This window comes from Anabrus simplex, chromosome 4 (genome assembly GCF_040414725.1).
Source record: "Anabrus simplex isolate iqAnaSimp1 chromosome 4, ASM4041472v1, whole genome shotgun sequence".
Taxonomy (NCBI): Eukaryota; Metazoa; Arthropoda; class Insecta; order Orthoptera; family Tettigoniidae; genus Anabrus; species Anabrus simplex.
This window is the reverse complement of record NC_090268.1, coordinates 282,128,623-282,146,201: the sequence shown is the minus strand read 5'-3', so window position 1 is coordinate 282,146,201 and position 17,579 is coordinate 282,128,623. Positions and strand designations below refer to the sequence as shown.

Genomic DNA, 17,579 nt, shown 5'->3' with positions numbered 1-17,579 from the left:
TTTCTCGTTCCTTTTATTGTCCCATCGTGTGTATCCTGCTGCACGTCTCGGGAATCTTATTTCTTATTGTTCATGCTTCACTGCCGTAGAGGATGACTGGTCTGGTTAGATTTCTATGAATATGAAGCCTTGTACTTCTCTGGACTGTGGACGGTTTCATAATGAATTTATAGTACTCGTGGTTTTGTTAAATTCCACTGCAATGATGCCATAAATATCTGTACAGCAGTCGAATGATATGGAGTAGCCGAGTCGAGAGTGTTAATTCATTCTAGTGGATTATTATTTAGTCTACAGGCTCCAAGGTGGCAGCCGCTCCACTAGACATATCTCTGCTAGCCAGAAACTAAGAGGACTTGTACTTTGCTTTGAAATCTCGAAAGAAAAATAGCCGGACGGACAGAAGAAAGTAATGTACTCGTAGGAAATCAAATTTCACAATATAAGACGAAAGAAAGAGCTCGACTATCACTCCTGCATCTGTGCATCTTGTTACATTTGCACATGATGATTCAGCATGCGCTCTTCACAAAAGTGGTTATACACAGCGTGGTTGGAAACAACGTAAACCAGGTATACGTGTTTAGAAGGTCGGTAACACTGATAATTATTTTAAATAAATAATTAGATATCCCCCACCGTTGCAATTTCATCAGCTGCTGAAGTTAGCCAATCAGATCGCTTCGCGGACGAATTCAATTCGGCTTTGCGAGGCGAAGTCGCTGTAAGTGCACGTGGCTTAAGAGCACCCATCGAAGAAAAACAACTTTGCTAGGCGAAAGATTTGAAAAGGGACCTTCGAGTAGAGAGGATCGCGCCATAGCAAGTACGCTACGGTAATCCCGGATGAAAGCCACGATGTGTGTGTGTTTCGTGCTGGTTTCTCAGCTTGGCTCTCAAGCCGGTCTTATACCACGTGCAGATTTAGCGACACCGTCTGGCAAAGCCCGCGAAGCGATGTGATTGGCTAACTTCAGCAGCTGATAAAATAATAACGGCACGAAATATCTTTTTTTTTTTTTCAAATTATGCAACAGTATGACCATCCTGAACAGTTTGCCACTTCGAAGAGAGTGCGTTTTTGATTTACTGTGGGTAGACTTCTCCGATCATTGCAGAGATTCGTTCTTCATTCGCTGCTCATGGTGTAAGTCAAAAGTCTGTGAATTTGTAAAACGTAACCCCTGGCTCCTAAAAATGATGACTAAAATGTATTAAGTTACCGACATACGCAGGAAGAGTGCTCACCACACTCAACCGAGCATTTTTCGCGAATGTCATAGGTGCGTGTGAGCCACTGTTTGGCGAGGCCACTCGAACTTAATGTAACACATCACTGCCATTCTACACAGTGTGGGTTACTCATAGGGTCATACCACACAACGTTAACACCGTCATCACCTTTGTCATTGCCCTGCGAGTCTTACAAAACTAGAACAAACGTTTGCGTGCCACAATCGCATCGTCTTTAATTCTCATATCAATTTTAACTGCTAATAGATGCGACGCGATTCGACTCGACGTTGGAGCCTACTACAAACAATATGTTTTCCTTCCCAATTTGAAGATCCTCGTGGTGGCGAAAGTTTTTCACCATTAAATCCTTCGTCTTTTGACTTCAACAAATTCAAGTTCTGCATGATATGCATACATAAACTAAGCGCGAACTGAGCAGCCAAGAAAGTATGGTTCTTTTTTCCTACCAATTTGCACCACGTGACATGAATGTACCCATAGGGTTACCAAATTGATGGCGAAAGTAATGTAAAGAAGCAGAAAGAAGATTCAAGTGGTTCTAAAACTACACTCTTTTGCATCAAAATTACTATTTAGGGCAAAGTTGTAAAGTAGGTGTATGTTATTTAATTTTATGTCATGCGCAGTGTTGATGTTAAAATATCTCTGAGTAAACAATATTTAACGAGATCACAGGTTTCAGGAAATTCAAGCACTCAATCCTGGAGCCCAGACAAGTTCCTGTCTAGACGGATTATGCTGCTGCTGCTGCTGCTGCTGCTGCTGCTGCTGCTGCTATAGGTCCATCCCCACGGTTTCTGACAACGGAAGTGAAATCAAAGCAAAAGTGCTCCCGGTTTATCTACATCGAGCCGATCTTTTTCATTGTGTGTCGGCAAGACTGACAAATATTGCTGTGTCGCTTCAGGCAGCGTAGAAGCTTGAAAAGCAAGCACTTAAGATCTTTAATAGCTGTACGAAATGAATAGTCTGGGCAGGAAGAGAATATATACATGACAGTTCTAATAGTAGATAAATGACTCCCCTAGAGCAGAGTTGTAACCGGGCCCGGCCATCAGGAACAGCGCACGGGATAGGTAATTCAATCTGTTAGTCAGACCCTATGGCTCATTTTTCTAACATTTCTCTGTCATCAGAATACTTGCTTCCCCCATGGATAGGAGCAGTAGAATATAACCAAGGCATGCCCTGTCCGTCGTAATAGGCGATTAAAATAGCGATCCCCAGGGACTCGCAACTTGAGAGCGTAGGGTGGTAAGCGCGTGTCCTCTAGCTGAATCTGGCATTGTTTCCATTTGTGACAAGTTCCTCACGTTCAACTTCGCTATTCAACTTCTTTCAGTCAACTCTTGTTCTCTTCCGACCCCGACGGTATTAGCTTCGCGAGGCCTTAGAGAGCCCTATATTTTTGTGGCCCTTTCCTTTCTTTTGTTAATATCTTAATTCTTCGAGGGGTCGGACCTCTCATTTTGCCCCTCTGATTAGTGTTGCAAAGACGATGGAGGATGGTTGCCCAGTTGCACTTCCACGTAAAACAATATTCACCAACAAGGGCCTAACTACCACAATACATGCCTGTACCAGAAAGAGTGAGAAAACCACTCGCGGAAGTAACCCAATTTAATCAAAGGAATACCACGATGAGCTTCTGTACAATTACCAGAATTATCATTACAGGCATTCGTTCGCTGGCGAGTATAATGATTGTCTTTCAGTGTTGATGAGTATTAGGGGGTTGCTTTAAGAGGAAGTACAATTTGGCAATAATCGTCTCATAACACTAACAAAAAGGGAAAACGGAAGAGGTCCGACACTTGAAGAATGAAGATATCGGTAAAAGAAAGGGAAGTCCCACGAAGAGCGTGGAAATGAGATACCATTCTTCTTCTTCTCCTTCTTTTACTACCGCTTTTTCCCACACTTTTGAGGTCGCGGGTGCGAACTGCGTCGCACAGATGAAAATGGTTGAAGACTTTTGGCGAAGGTGGAAAAAGGAATACCTCCTTTAGCTGCGGAACTACCATGAGGTCAAGTCTCCAACCGGCAAACATCCGAGACTTCGAGTAGGAGATGTTGGCCTCTTACAAGAAGACGTCCTGCCTAGCCATATGTGGAAAAGAGCCCGAGTCGACGAAGTCCTTCAGGGGAGAGACGGCCGAGTGAGGACAGCCATCCTGCGTCTGCCAGATGGTTCAAGAATCAGCCGACCGGTGCAACTGGTGATTCCTCTCGATATCGACCAGGGTGGGGAGGATGTTGAGGTTTGAATGTACAAGCAAATGACACATACCGGACAGACTAGTAACTAAGTGGAGTTTTACGCTTGTAGATTCCCCTTTTGTTTTTTATGTTGTAGTAATAAAGTGTTGTAAGAAAGACATAGTTATCATTTGCACGTTACAACACAACAGCTGTGGTGGTTGGTAGTGTGGTGTGTTGTCTGAATATGATGAGGAGAGTGTTGGGACGGACATATATACCTAGTCCCCGAGCCAGAAGAATTAATCAGAACCGATTAAAATCCCCGACCCGGCCGGGAATCGAACCCGGGACCCTCTGAACCGAAGGCCAGAACGCTGGTCATTCAGCCAACGAGTCGGACGGAAATGAGATACCATTGCGGTCGGAAAACAACAAGAGTTGATTAAAGCAGTTCAGATAGGAAGGATGAAAACGAGGAGACTGGCACAAGTAAGTGGAAGCAATGCCAGAATCAGCCAACCAGCCAACCACGCCCCCAATTTGAGAGCTTCTGCTCTCCCTTTCAGTCGGGGATTCTGTGGATCTATTCTACCACTTTCATCCACAGGGCAGCAAATCTAGCATAAAATCTACCGAAGCTTCTTTGTGTAGTAGAAGTTCTGTGATTTCCTCACCATTTCCACCATCTCGAACTAGGACTCGTGCCTCGGACCTGTCGTCCAAAATGTAGTCGGCCCACGTGTATTATACGTCACAATGTCGGAAAAGCAGACGCTACACCCTTCCAGTTGCCGAGGTCATTTCAGTCCCACGCGAGTATCAAGGGATTGTTGCAAGAGTGAATTAACATTTCATTACGGGTACCAGAAAGGTTACGGTTTGCTTTTCCGGTAGTTTAGTTTTGACAACAATGCTAGAGCATCTGCTAGAAATGGAACTAGGGATTACTAGGTTGAGCACAGTTGCCTCTGTGGCAAAATCTCAGAGGCCCGTGTAGGGACGAGTACGCAATGATATGAATTACGAGCTTCAATCTCGGGTTACGGTGACTTCTTCTTTTTCCTTGTAAGGATCATGTTATAGTCAACAACACCATGCACTTCCCAGTGTTGTCTGATTTTCTGCAAGGCTGCAGTGTCTGCACGGGGAAGTTCAGCGACAATTCTGCGTGACACTTTTATCCATTATTTTCGAATTCATACCAATAACAAAGTTGTGTGTTCTCGCCATTGTCATAGCTGTTTCACTGGAAGTCTAAGAACACTGTTGTCAACAGTTCTGTGAACTTCCTGGATACCCTATAATTTTGTATTTCAATGCTCCAGTAGCAGTAGTATATCTGCCACACGTCATTAGCTGCGATACGTATGGTTTTTACGAAAAGTTAAAAATGAAGAGTTCTTTGATCATTCACATCTGTGAGATGCTCAACTTAATGAAGCGAGTCGTGAAGGTGGAAGGCATCAAGACGTACAAGTTGACTTCTCCTTCCTGCTATTTGCATTTGCTAGCAGCATCTGGCAAGGAAAAAAATCGAGTAAGAAATAAATGTAGACATGAGAATAAGCTTTTGGGGCTTTTGCCGTGTCATGAATGACGTTTCGCAGAAAACTTTGCTCCACGTCTTCAGAAGAAAAACTCGTCTGTTCACGAGCAAGACTTCTCTAATAATTATTAACAACTTCCTGGTATTGACAGTTTCAAAGGGAGTATATATATATTAATAAATTATTATTAATATAATAATATAGTTTGAGAATGTAGGAAAGCCATCAATACTAAAGGTATTCAACTAGAAAGAGATCCAAATAAAATCATTATAGATTGTTTAGCTTTCGCAGATCACATGGCGTTAATTACAGACTCATTAGATAATGCTCAAGAACAAATACGAGAATTACAGAAACAAGCGGCCAAAATAGGATTGGAAATATCAGATGCAAAAAAAAAAAAAAAAAGTTCATGACAAAAATCATTAATGTGCCTTAAAATATTACAATTAACAATAACATAAAAGAAAAAGGTAGCTATAGATATACGAGTAAATCAAAATGGAAAAGATGTTTCATATGGCAAAAAATATACACAATAAGAAATCTCTACCCTGGGACTTGAAATTAAGACATTATCAAACAGTGGCTTGGCCAGAAATTTTATATGCAGCAGAAACTCTTAAACTGACAAGAATTAGGGATCTTGAAATATTAGAAAAAGATGAAAGAAGAATTTTGAGAAAAATAGTGGAACCTATAAGAATCAGCAATGCCGAATTTAGACTACGATCAAAAAGAGAGCTATATTTAAAAGTTGAAAAACTGAGAACTGTAATGAGGAAAAGAAAACTCCAGTTTTTTGGACACATTATTTTATAGAATGAATAACAATAGACTAATTAAACAAAGCTTCAACTTATTGAACAGTTATAAATCCAAACAACCGTGGTTCACTGAAATTGAAAAGGATATGAAAAACGCAATAGATACGATAGAAAACAGAACACGTTTCAGAGCAGTAACACGAAAGGCAGAATTTCACGAGAGAAAGAAATTTTAAAAAACTGGAGGAAAATGGATTCAAGAGGAAAAGGAACAACATTCTCAGAAAATGAAGGAAGTTCGGAAACGAAGAAAGTTAAATGTAAAGAAAAGTAACCAAAGTTGATTTATCGTACTCAAAAGGGTTACTGGAATAATAATAATAATAATAATAATAATAATAATACAATATATTAATATTAATTGCGACGTAAAGCAAATTGTAAAAAATAATATAAATTGATTAATATAAAATTAATATTAATAATACGAATATATTAACTACATTTTTGCGCGGAGCAATGTTCTCTGAGAAAGGTAAAGAATTTCACCTTGTTTTCTTGACATGGTTTAAGCCCTAATGTCTACAAGTACGGGCCGAGAACGCATTAATCTAAGTATAAGAAATAAAGCAAAGTCACCTCCGGACAGGCCATGAAGGCCCTTGGAGGAGTGGAAGGTAAAGGCTTCCACCACTGTTAACCTCGGCACATGATGGGGTAGAGTGGTTACCTCTACGCCCGGCCGCCTTTGCCCCCAGGAATTAACCTGGTACTCATGTTTGGTGTAGGCTGAGTGAACCTCAAGGCCATATGTACCTCCGGAAGTGGAAATCTCGTTTCTTAAATTTTACGACTTTCTGACGGGGATTCGAACCCACGTCCTTCCGGGCGAACCGAGCACGCCTTTACCGCCTCGGCCAGGCAGCCCCTATAAGAAACAAACGTTTTATTGAAATAAAACACTTGATTCTGAGGTTCTAACGCCCTCAACCCATTTCTGAAACCTACGGTTTAGCAGTTAAGAATTAGTTCAATGGCACTGGCAGGGATGCGAAGGCGAATGCCTCTTACCTTTGAAACTATCTGCCTGACCGAGCGAGTTGGCCATGCGGTTAGGAGCGTGCAGCTGTGAGATTACATTCGGGAGATAGTGGGTTCGAACCCCACTGTCGGCAGCCCTGAAGATGGTTTTCCGTGGTTTACCTTTTTCACACCAGGAAAATGCTGGGTTTGTACCTTAATTAAGGCCACGGCCGCTTCTTTCCCACTCCTAACCCATCGTCGTCATAAGACCTATCTGTGTCGGTGCGACGTAAAAAGAAAAGGAACTGCCTGAATACCAGAAAGTTGTTACACAGATTTTCCTTTACGTGGTGGTGGTGGTGGTGGTGGTGGTGGTGGTGGTGGTGGTGGTTTAAATGACAAAAAATGGAATTATCAGCCACATAATATCTGCGCATTAGAGGTAAAGGGCACTATGTCAATTTCGTTTTTAAAAACTGCGTTTTACACATTGTATTCTTCGTACTCTTTTTCCGGGCGAGCAAAGCACTATCTCCTACACGTAAAAATAAGCGATACAGGAAACAGCACTGTGTGTCATGTTATCGAGGTAAAGAGCACTAAGTGAATGGACCCTGTATAACTTTCCAAGTATACTCCAACTCGTAGTTAAAAAGGCATAAGGTATTCATCTGTATTACTATGTAAAATAAGTCAAGGAATCTTTTAGTTAAAAAGCAAGCGAAAATTTTCTTTTCGTTCTCTTGCAGTTTCATATTTGCGACAGATAGAGGAGAGTCGTATAATATGGAATACCATTTACTTTTGGCAGTATAACTTCTTACCAAAATCAGTTATGAAATATAAATAAATACGGTTTGAAAATTCAAATAATTAGCCAAGATTCTCTATATTTGTAAATTGTTAATGTCTTCACGTCCAAATTATTTCTTTCAAAAAGTTGCGCTTGGTGGGTAATACGGAATAGTCGGCTAATATGGAATAGTAGGGTAAATAATATGTAAATTAAAATACAACTTCAATAAATTCTTTCAGTTATATTTAAGGAACGTTCTTACAGGTGGACAAACAGAAATTTTAAAAAATCAAAAGAATAACATTGGTTATTAACTTAAATGATAATCTGTATACACTAATTATTCAGAGTTTTCTTTTTACAGTCACTTGTTCATTCAGTGACAAAAGTCACAGATGCAGAAACTGAGATCTATAGGTAATTAAATGTTATAATATACCAGGATTAATGCAATTAATTTTAATTTTAAATGTCATTTTACTTTGAAAGTAAAACAGTATTCCATATAACCCGACACACCATGTTTGAATTAAAGGATTCGTCATGCCCTAAACTTTGCACAACAAGGAAGTTACACTGGTGTAGCAATATAAGCAACTCTTGTACAATATGTAACAATGGATTTCCCAGGACTAAACTCAGTTTCGGTAATTCATACAAGCTTTAAAAGAATTACCTGCAAAAGCTTTTCAAATATGAAAAACAAATATTCTTGCTCCACGCACTAACCTCACTCACGAGCATGTCGAAACTGAATACAAAGCATCATGAGAACATTTACCGTAATTCGACGAGTTTCCACCTGAGAGCAGTACCTTACAGGCAAGATATTGTAGTATTCCTTATTGCCCGACTATTCCATATTACCCGATTCTCCTCTATGCTAATGGAAATGAATGAAGCTATCGCATAAAGAAAGATAAAGCCTTGAAAGACAACAACAACATCCTGTGGCGCAACAGCCCATTAAGGACTTAGTCCTGCCAACACGACTGATACACACACAAGGGCCACGAAGGGCGTGAAAATGAGACTCCCTAGGCCTCGGAAACCTAATATCGTCGGGGTCGGAAAAGAACAAGAGTTGACCAAGGGAGGTCGGATAGGATAGATGAAAGCGAGGAGCCTGGCACAAGTAAGTGGAAGCAAGTCCGGCTCCGCGGTTTAGGGGGCAATGCGTCCGCCTATCACTCGGCGGCCCCGGGTTCGATTCCCGCCCGGGTCAGAGGTTTTAAATTGTAAATGATTAATATACCTGGCCTGGGGGACTGGGTGTTTCTGTCGTCCTTAACGTTCCTTTCCTCACATTCAACACTCTACACTTCCGCAATTACACTAACACGCATATGGTGAAAGTAGTGGCAAACGATCTACAGAGGTTGACGCCACGAACAAATATCACTTCAAAAAACAAGTGGAAGCAATGCCAGGACTCAGCTACAGGCCCCGTGGTCGCCAACCCCCACTCCCAAGTTGAGAACCCCTGGGGCCCATTTTAGTCGCCTCTTATGACAGACAGGGGATACCATGGGTGTTAGTGTGCCGGCCCCACTCCCGGGGGGGTGGATATAAGCAGCGCGCTACCCCTACCCCACAGGGCTGGTACAAAACACAAAGGTACCTACCCCAATATAAATCTTAAATTATTGAAGTTATATACACCGCCATAGATATCACAATAACACAATCAGATAATATATACACAAGAACAAAATGATGACTTCGATGCCTTGGCTCCTCTAACAAAGCAACGACTAGTATCAGGGAGAATTAGAGAACGGCCTGGAAGGCCAATACGCTGATGTTCTGAATGAATAGCAGAAGAAACTCCCTTCTGAGCTTGCATTCGCAAATTACTTCTCTCAGAATGGGAGAGGCTCTATGTCTTTTCGTGAGAGACAGAGACAGGTAGAAGGAAGAAGTGAGGTGGCAGGATGTGACAACGGCGCGGCCCGCCGTATGTTTACTCGACCCCATCTTCTTCATTCATTCCTCAGCTCAGATCACTATCAGAGCAGACCGTAGCTGTCCTTTCTGCGCATGCGCCAGTGCACAAGAAACTGCGTTAAACCTATAGACTTTCTGAAAACATTCCACTTTAAATAAATAAATAAATAAATAAATAAATAAATAAATAAATAAATAAATAAACGGGGGGTATGACAAAATAACATCCAATAATCTTTTTTTTTTCTGGCCTTATTCCCAATTTATTAGGATCGGCAACTGATATGGATTTGCCCCAGTTTTACGACCGGATGTCCTTCCATATGCCAACCCTATGTGGAAGGATATGATCACTATAGCATGTTTCAGTGGTGATTAGTAGTGTGGTGTGTTGAGTGTACACGAAGAGAAGTGTATTTAAGCCGAACATAAACACCCAGCCCCGAACCACACGAATTAACCATACGCAGCTAAAATCATAGGCTCGGCCGGGTATCTAACACAGGGCTCTCTGATCCGAAGGCCAGTATGCTGACCATTCAGCCAAGAAGTTGGACAACCATCCAACAATCAAAAATATTTGAAATTAAAAGGAGGGTTCAATGAATCATTGAGATTATTTGTAATGTGCCTCTTCTTAAGAAGCTCTCAAAGACTACTGTTCCACGAACCTGCTACGCAGGCGTAGCAGGGGGAGAGGTGATACTCCCACGTGGCGCGTCCCAGGTGGCGGATAGGGGGGTCCTAACCGGCTTGCCGGCGGACTTGAGGGAAATAAAATACCTCTCGCGGACCAAACACACTACCCCCTGCGGGTGGGGGACGCACATGTAGAATACACCCGCGGTATCCCCTGCCTGTCGTAAGAGGCGACTAAAAGGGGCGACCAAGGGCTGACTGAATTAGAACCATGAAACTAATTTTGAATCGTACCATCACGCGGGGAACACCATAGGTTGCCTGTACTTGCGAGTAGTACCACTAAATTCGGTACGAAATAGGTTTGTGATTAGTAGCAGTAAAAGCCTGGCCTGGTGGATTCCAGTACCCGTGCGTCGTACCCATGTGTGCAACACCGCGGGTCTGGGCGTAGCCTGTGAGTTGTACCACTATATGAGCAGCACCGTGGGTCTGCGTTGCCTGTGATTAGTACCCACTATATGAGGAACACCACGGGAATACCGGCGCCCGTGTTTAGTACACCTAGGTGGGGAACCTTCTCGGTTTGCGTTGACTCTGATTTGGGCCATTGTGTGAGACACACCATAGGTCTGCGTTACTTGTACGTATTGCAATACTTGTGAGTAGTACCATCTGTTGTGGAACACCGTGAGTCTTCGCTACTTCTGATTAATACCCCAACATGACACATACCATGGTTCTATTTTACTCGCGACATGTATCATTCTGTGGGGCCTTAGACGTGGATTTTGCACCCCCTTTAGACACCAAGCATCATTGTGCTTTATAAGTGGTTCCTTGGTCGGTAATAATGTTATTTTCGATCTGTATTGAGTCCGATCCACTGGTTTTTGTTTGTTTGTTTTGTGTATTGTTGAGTTCCTGTCCATCCATTCATTCTTCATGCCATATTTTATTTTTATTTTGGTCAGTGGATGCCTTTGCAATTTTTGTTCTTTCATTTCGTACCATTAGGGGCCGATGACCTTTGATGTTAGGCCCCTTAAAAAACAAGCATCATCATCATCATCAAGACTACTGTTTTTACTCCTTCCACGACATTTATGAAGAAACGATGGACTTCTATAGGCAAAAGCATAAGCTCTCATTTAACTCTGTAATCGGCTTGATGTTAGGTGGTCGAGGAACCATTTCTAAATTTTTTGTCAATTTTGCAATAGTGAATAGAAATTTCGTTTATAATATCGCTATTACTACCCCCAAGAAGTCATGATCTTCAAGAGCCATGCTAAATATTTGACGTGCCTACTCTTAACTTCATACTATTTCGTGCACCTATCTGTATCTATTATTGTCGTTCATGTACTCTCTGTCCTTGGGCAACCTGCAGCTGCTGCAGGAAGATTGTACAGTAAATAAATAATAGCTACAGTAAACATTTTGTCATGTGTTTACGAATGATTTTCTGACACGAATGTTTTTGAAAGTATACAGCATATTAAAATAAAACGTTAACTTTTATAAATACAAGTAGATATGATTTTTCCTCAAATTTATAAACACAAGTGCTATACCCGGAAATATAAACAAATATAGAAAATAAAATATGTTTTAAATTCGTACGAAAAATAATCACAGGCTGTGATAAACGGGATCAGGGCAGGAACCAACCCTCTCATTCGAAATTTTCATCCAGTTTGGAATGGGGCAAGTAATGCTAATTCGTTTCAAATGAGGTTTGCGCCCTGTATCATTTGAAAATAGCCCCTAGGACGTTTGAAATCACAGTTATGTTGCGAAATCTATTTTTGGAGTCCAGTGGTCCAGTGGTCATGAAACGCCAAGCTCCGTCAAACACTGGATGTCCGAGTGTTGAAATTTTTATTCACTGAAACTTTCCCAATTTTCTTTTCTCCAGAAACAACATTTCCGAAAGCAGTTATTCCCTATAACAAGTTTTCCCCTCAACGATATTCCCAATCAAATTTTCCTAATTATTTCTTGCCAGCAGGAACGTTAATAGTTGATTTGAATTTTTACATATTTCATCGTGTACAATATTTATATGTAAAAATGATATCAACAGTGCCAGTAATTTATAGCGTAAAATTATATCCTAATGTTCGCTAATAATAATAAACCCTTTTATTCTTCTTTATATATATATATATTCCAGCACAATTGGTTTTATCCTATCCTGAAATAGAATCCACTTCTCCTTAAGTTAGGATTTCACTGCTTGTCCGAGGGATAGCTGCGTACGGACTGTCGGTATCACTTTGTTCTTTTTTGGAATTCTATTAATGTGGTTTAAACAGAGGGATGAAACTTGCCAACTACGTACGCTCTGACATCTTATGAAATCCCTCGGAAATGTTATTTGCACGGTGATGACCTATTAGAGCTGCAGAGTAACAATTCTATCTCTCGGGTGGGTAGTATGATGGTGCAGGACGTAGCTTCCCTGTTCGCGCCCTTCCAGAGATGTATGTTTACTTTAAATATGCTCCTATTTGACGAAGAACCATTGCTATATGTTCTGAAAGGCATTCGAAACATGCCAAAACGTCAGGAACTGGTACATAAGCCAGAGATAACCTTTACACTTAATCAAAAATTTAGAAATAACGACATCTCAACCGACTAAAACTTTACATTTTTAGCATAAAAGTCAAAGTAACATACATTCAAAATTTAGCGACAACTTTATGAAAAACATTTCCATGGTTATTTAAATTTTAACTCAATATTTCTATGGTTATCATTTCGGTGCTATCCACTTATTATGAAATGCCTAACAGAATAGAAATTCTGAGGGATTAATTGCTATTAGGAGAATGTATTTTGGGAGAGGAAACTCGCTGGGAAAAATTAATAGTGGAAAAATGTGTCGGTTGGAAGAATATATAATGGAAAAACTTATTTAGAGAAAAAAATATTAGTAAAACTGCCCCGGAACGGAATTTTTGTACGAATACAATACGCCCTTCCCTCCCTACGAACGTAAAAATAGAACTGTGATCAAGTAGAACGACACGGAGACTTTCACCTGATAAATTATGGTTGCAAAGCTACATTACCTTTCTATCCCCTAGTGGACTCTAGATGAGAGGGTTGGTTCCTATCCTCATTTGAATTGTTCTGAAACCTTTATCACCGCCAGTGATTACTGCAAGGCATCTTTTCTACACTGTGTATGCCTACAGACATTCAGAAAAAATGGCCAATCCGTTATTGCATCTTTCATCTGGCAACATTCTAACAGTTTTGAGGCCACCTACTAATTTTGACGGTGTTTGAATGCGACAATTCTGTGTCGTTGGTTTACGTCACATTAAAGAACTTCTCTGGGACAAAATTAAGACATCCCCAGCATCTCCTATATACTATAGCAAATGAAGGTGCGTTAAAAAAAATAACATTATTATTCTACGGCAAAAGAAGATCTAATTAAAAAATCAATTTAGGAGAATCAAACAGTCACTAACTAGAATTATCTAAATATCTGTTTGCTATGTGTTTGAAAGAAAGCTTACGTGATTGTTGATATCGTATACACAGCCATAGGACTTCCAGTTTTACACAGAAGTCAAACCACAGGAACATGGTTTCTCATCTCAAAAACCCTACATTGGACGAAATTCGAACCATATCGTCCTTGTTGGTAATTAAAGATAATTCACATACGCACAGAACAAGAAGCACTTCATCAAAAAGTTCAAAGTTCCTAAAATGAAACAAACACCACAATAAAAATGATAAGAAAGCAAAGAAATTTCAATACAGGCCATGAAGGCCCTTGAAGGAGCTCTCTCCCTACCGTCGACACTAAGAGGGATACAGTGATTAGCTCTATGCCCCCAGTAAATATTACCTGATACCCATATTTGGTGTATACTGAATGAATATCAGGGTCATGTACACATCCAGAAGTGAAAACTTCATGTCAGTTTTTCGACTTCTCGAACCCATGTTCTTCCCGGTGAAGCAAGCACGCCTTTACCACCTCGGCTTGGCAGCCCCTAACAATAACACAATCTGTTTAATGCTATTTAATTTAAGTGATTAATCTTTCGAAAGGCACGAGGAGATACTTAATTTTACCTGGAGTTCTTGTGCATGTTGGTGAATGTATCGAGCATTTTATCATATCCTTACTTGAAATGAGACTGAGCCGGGAACTAACCGGTACTTGGAATTCGAACGCCAGCGCTTCATTAAGTAGGCATTAAATTATTCAATCTCTCGTGAAGTATCAGGATACCTAATATGGCACCTAGACTGGCTGTTTATGTCTACCTAGAACTAACATATAATTTTATTATCTCACATCGCAGCTTTTCAACATTTAAAAGCGTCTGCTTGTGATAACCAATATTTAATAACACATTCTATTCATAAACCTGCATCATTTCCATTGACACTACATCACAGACCTTACCTCTATGTACAAAAAAGCTAGCTAGGTTGACTTTCCCGAGCTATGTTTTCTCGTAATATTTCTCACTGCTCGATATACATTTTCCAATATAAATTCTGCCAATAAACCTAAAGAGTTACATTATGAAACTGAAACTCAGAGTTTTGAGTAATTTGCAGCGAATGTTGTAATTTGAATTCGTCCTAAAAGCACACAAATGCACCCTTTAATTGACAAAGTCCAGATACACCGTCGATTATTAATTAGCCGAGCTAGTGGCTGCACTGTTAGGGTCACGTAGCTATCAGCTTGCATTCGGGAGATAGTGGATTCGAATCCCACTTTCGGCAGCCCTGAAGATGCTTTCCCCGTTTTCACACGAGGCAAATGTTGGGGCCACGGCCTCTTCCGTTCCTAGTCGTTTCCTATCCGATCGTCGCCATAAGACCTATCTGTGTCGGTGCGGCGTAAATCAAGTTGTACATATCGTACTCTGCACGTAGTAAAACAAAAAACACCAATCAATTGCATAAAAGTAAATAAGCAGGTGATTCAATAAACCAATAATAAATCCCGTCATTACGTAAATCCCGATAATTCCTACTTACACGTATAATACAGTAGTATGGACATGGTAGACAGGATTTTTACCCATAGTCCTAACACCGAGAAACGGCGTAACCACAATGAAATATTGCTAGGGTCTTTACGTCGCACCGACACATATAGGTCTTATGGCGACGATGGGATATGAAAGGCCTAGTAGTTGGAAGGAATCGGCCGTGGCCTTAATTAAGGTACAGTTCCAGCATTTGCCTGGTCTGAAAATGGGAAACCACGGAAAACCATCTTCAGGGCTGCTGACAGTGGGATTCGAACCCACTATCTCCCGGATGCAAGCTCACAGCCGCGTGCCTCTACCCGCACGGCCAACTCGCCCGGTCAATGAAATACTAGAAGCCGTGAGATCTCCAAAGTTAATTAACACTGGTTTTCATTTGCTGGTGGCAAGAGGAGGAGAGGGAAGGAGCTGACCACCCTACCTGAAGTAAATTCTGGCTCAAGATTGCTGATCGCTAGTCCTCCGGCTTAGCAATGACTACGTTATCAACGTCCAGGTTCAGATAAGGAACATTGCTTCCTTTTTTCCTTTTATTTCTCCTACTGGCCTAAGAATTAGATGTAACGTTAAAGAAAGGTATACATATCTCGGCATAGTAACAATCAATTCAAACGCTTGAAGTTAGGACAAAACGGCTCGCTGTTCACTAGCGGCCTATAACCATCTTCCATCGTGGTTCAAGAAAAATATATATCGATCGGTGCTGGGTCAGAGTAAGGTAATCCAGTACCTTCCAAATGGTGACAATGAGAATGGCCCAGTGCTATCATGCAGGAACATGACGCCTATCTATTTTTTAAATTTAATTTAATTTACCTTCGTTGGAACAACATTTGGTCATACTCCATGTACAAGGAACAATCACAGCATACATTCAAAAATATAAATTGTCAGTGCCAAGTACATATAAGAAATGAAAATCAGACCGTCCACATTCTTCACGTAGGCTACATAACACTACACTGAATATCTCTTCCGGGAGAAGATGGCGGGAACAAACAAAACACTGGCAACATTGCGATGAGCAGACATTCGGTTCTCAAAAAGTCCATCCCAGCTCTGAGGACTGAATTGTTTTCACCTTGCAACACCAATGTAGCGCTGGTCGGGAACGGCACTTGTAGATACATAGTTCAGATAGAAAGCAGCTTCGAGAAGCACCATTAAACAAAACGTGGCTGAGATATCCATCCTCCGCATACCGACATCGACAGCCCCAGGGGCTCTGAACTTTGGAGCGTGGGTTGGCGACCACGGGGCCCTCAGCTGAGTCCTGGCATTGCTTCCACTTACTTGTGCCAGGCTCCTCACTTTCATCTATCCTATCCAACCTCCCTTGGTCAACTCTTGTTCGTTTCCGACCCCGACGCTATTAGGTTTGCGAGGGCTAGGGAGTCTTTCATTTTCACGCCCTTCGTGGCCCTTGTCTTTCTTTGACCGATATCTTCATTTTTTGAAGTGTCGGATCCCTTCCTTTTTTTTCCCTCTAATTAGTGTTATATAGAGGATGGTTGCCTAGTTGGACTTCCTCTTAAAACATTAATCACCACCACCACCACCACCGACATCGACAGCGCGGTGAATCCAAAACCCCTATGCGATGTAGACGCCTATCTACAAAATTTCAGGTCGCTTTCTTCGTCCCCAGCATGTGTTGATACCCCCTAGTAAACGCTGGACAAGGGTCACACTACACACTTCAATGTACAATGTACTAAGTACAGTACTGCTGAAATCTTCCGCCAACATCTAGTTTGCATTAGTTGCTAATGAAATACCTTGACTGCAGAAGAAAGATGAAAGTTTACATTTAAATGGTGCAGAAAGGTGAATACGAAGATAATACGTAGGAGATAATAGTTACATTCCGCAAAGTGGACATCGACTGATTTCACAAAATGATCAAACCAGTCTTTTAACTTGCACCATGGGCAGGTACAGAAACCGAGAAGTTGCACTGATAAAAAAGAAAAATGTTCACTTCAGAAAAAGGCACAATGGATCACTACGCTTTACAAATATGGTCATCCTGAATGGTTGACCACACCGAAAAGGTTCGCAGTGCAAGTGAGCAAGCTTCTATTTTAACGTAACTGTTGTTGTCGTGATTATAGCCACGCGACTTCTAGTTTTACCAAGATTCTGAACCACTATAGGAACGTGGCTTTGGGTTTTTTAAATCCTGCATGCGCCTACAAGTTCGCTTGTAATTTATTTAAAATGAAGTAGGATGGGTTCCCGTTGAGGTGAAAATAGTAAACTCGTCCCCTAATCCCGAGGTTGTGCAGCCTATCTCAGGCAAACCCCCAATGGAGGTGAGCCGTATGTACCATTTCAATTACATACCAGCCCT

General features: G+C 41.1%; 1 protein-coding gene across 1 annotated transcript in view; it reads right to left on the bottom strand.

Moving 5' to 3' along the window:
* Positions 1–17,579, bottom strand: part of MED20 (Mediator complex subunit 20) — a 920,200-nt gene that overhangs the window by 812,076 nt on the left and 90,545 nt on the right. The window lies entirely within an intron of this gene.